The sequence below is a fragment of the Conger conger genome, chromosome 10, assembly GCF_963514075.1.
Source record: "Conger conger chromosome 10, fConCon1.1, whole genome shotgun sequence".
In the NCBI taxonomy this organism is placed as follows: Eukaryota; Metazoa; Chordata; class Actinopteri; order Anguilliformes; family Congridae; genus Conger; species Conger conger.
The window spans coordinates 50616138-50618676 of NC_083769.1; the positions used below are offsets into that span (position 1 = coordinate 50616138).

At 50.0% G+C, this 2539-nt stretch overlaps 1 protein-coding gene across 1 annotated transcript in view; it reads left to right on the forward strand.

The window, feature by feature from the left end:
* Window positions 1–2341: 2341 nt before the first annotated feature.
* Window positions 2342–2539, forward strand: part of LOC133139362 (acid-sensing ion channel 1-like) — a 104733-nt gene continuing 104535 nt past the window's right edge. Inside the window, exon 1 of the mRNA XM_061258845.1 lies at window positions 2342–2479. The gene's annotated coding sequence lies outside the window, so the exon portion shown is untranslated. The remainder of the gene's footprint in view (window positions 2480–2539) is intronic.

The following is a 2539-nucleotide window of genomic DNA, read 5'->3' on the forward strand; positions in this document are numbered from 1 at the left end:
GCAGTCTATACAGGTGTCCAAATCAACGTGAAAACTTGAAGAAAACAGTCGCTGTGCCCGCGAGCGCTGACGGTCCCGGGCCTGCCGATGATCAATAGTGCAATCTGTTCGCGCCTTCGGAATGAACGAGATTGTTCCGAGCCCGGTACCGCTAATGAAACAATCGCCTTCGCGCACCCTTTTCCGTTTAGTTCTGTCTGAACTGCTGGCCTTTTTACGACGGGCTATATTTCTCAGCATTCCGGGGCGTTTCTGAGATGGATATGTTGCCCCAGGCAAATCGGCCCCGTGTTATCTCCTCTGCAGTGCGTGGACCAGCTGCCGTCATCTCCTATTTTACCCGCTCGTCGCGTTTTTCTGCGCAGGCTGACGGCTGTAGTTCTGTAAAGACTGCCACTGGTGCTAATTCCCTAGATTAAGTGGCATAAACACGGCACTGCAACCGAAGCCTTCTGGTGTGTGTCAACAGTAACGCCGATCCTGATATGGCTATTTGCAATATTTAATTGCAATTAAACCGTAATGGAAACAATCGATACGACGGCTCTGTTCTGCGGGAAGGTAACGAACAGGGCGGGGCGGAGGTTCGGGGAGACGCATGGGGAAAGGTGATCCGAGAGTCCGCTACCGCCCGATCGATCCACGGGGAGTGCTGTTCATCGATCTCTCCTGCTCGCCCGGAGCCCTCTGGGGTGTGGACTGCGGTACGGTCCTCCTTCGCCCTGCTCCTGCGAGCTGGCAGGGGTGGGGGAGGGTGACAGGGGCATAAACAGCATCATTTGTGATCAGCACAAATGTGTCAGAGTGAGGCTGCAGTTCTGGGGGAGACGAGCGGCTCGTAAAACGCCAAGTCTGAAACTACCGCTCTATATCTCTCTCTTTCTCTCTCTGTCTCTCTCTCCCTCTCCCTCCCTCCCTCTATCTCTCTCTCTCTGTCCCCCTCTATATCTCTCTCTTCCTCTCTGTCTCTCTCTCCCTCCCCCTCCCTCCCTCTCTCTCTCTCTCTTTCCCCCCTCTATCTCTCTCTCTCTCTCTCTGTCCCCCTCTATCTCTCTCTTTCTCTCTATCCCTCTCCCTCCCTCTATCTCTCTATCCCTCTCCCTCCCTCTATCTCTCTTTCTCTCTATCCCTCTCCCTCCCTCTATTTCTCTCTCTGTCCCCCCTCTTTCTCTCTTTCTCTCTATCCCTCTCCCTCCCTCTATCTCTCTCTGTCCCTCTCCCTCCCTCTATCTCTCTTTCTCTATCCCTCTCCCCCCTCTATCTCTCTCTCTGTCCCCCTCCCTCCCTCTATCTCTCTTTCTCTATCCCTTCCTCTATCTCTCTTTCTCTCTATCCCTCTCCCTCCCTCTATTTCTCTCTCTGTCCCCTCTCTTTCTCTCTATCCCTCTCCCTCCCTCTATCTCTCTCTGTCCCTCTCCCTCCCTCTATCTCTCTTTCTCTATCCCTCTCCCTCCCTCTATCTCTCTATCCCTCTCCCTCCCTCTATCTCTCTCTTTCTCTCTATCCCTCTCCCTCCCTCTATTTCTCTCTCTGTCCCCCCTCTTTCTCTCTTTCTCTCTATCCCTCTCCCTCCCTCTATCTCTCTCTGTCCCTCTCCCTCCCTCTATCTCTCTTTCTCTATCCCTCTCCCCCCTCTATCTCTCTCTGTCCCCCTCCCTCCCTCTATCTCTCTTTCTCTATCCCTTCCTCTATCTCTCTTTCTCTCTATCCCTCTCCCTCCCTCTATTTCTCTCTCTGTCCCCTCTCTTTCTCTCTATCCCTCTCCCTCCCTCTATCTCTCTCTGTCCCTCTCCCTCCCTCTATCTCTCTTTCTCTATCCCTCTCCCTCCCTCTCTCTCCGGCTCTCAATCTATATGTAAATATATGCTGTTTCTGTGTATGTGTGCAAGTGGGAGAGATGTATATTGCGGGTTTATGTGTGTATGTGTGTCAGTGGGAGAGATGTATATTGCAGGTTTATGTGTGTATGTGTGTCAGTGGGAGAGATGTATATTGCAGGTTTATGTGTGTATGTGTGAGTGGGAGAGATGTATATTGCAGGTTTATGTGTGTGTGTGTGTGTGTGAGTGGGAGAGATGTATATTGCAGGTTTATGTGTGTGTGTGTGTGTGTGAGTGGGAGAGATGTATATTGCAGGTTTATGTGTGTGTGTGTGTGTGTGTGTGTGAGTGGGAGAGATGTATATTGCAGGTTTATGTGTGTGTGTGTGTGTGTGTGTGTGTGAGTGGGAGAGATGTATATTGCAGGTTTATGTGTGTGTGTGTGTGTGTTTGTGTGCGTGGGAGAGATGTATATTGCGGGTTTATGTGTGTGTGTGTGTGAGTGGGAGAGATGTATATTGCGGGTTTATGTGGTTACGTGTGAGATAAGACCATATGCAGTCATACATATAGATTCCAGCATATTGGATTATAAATGAGAGGATGAATATGAACTGAAAGTCTCAATATTCATTTGAGGATATTTACATCCAGACCAGGTGAGGAATTACAGAAACTGTTTAAAAATGTCTGCAATTCCACCATGCATCACGCGTATA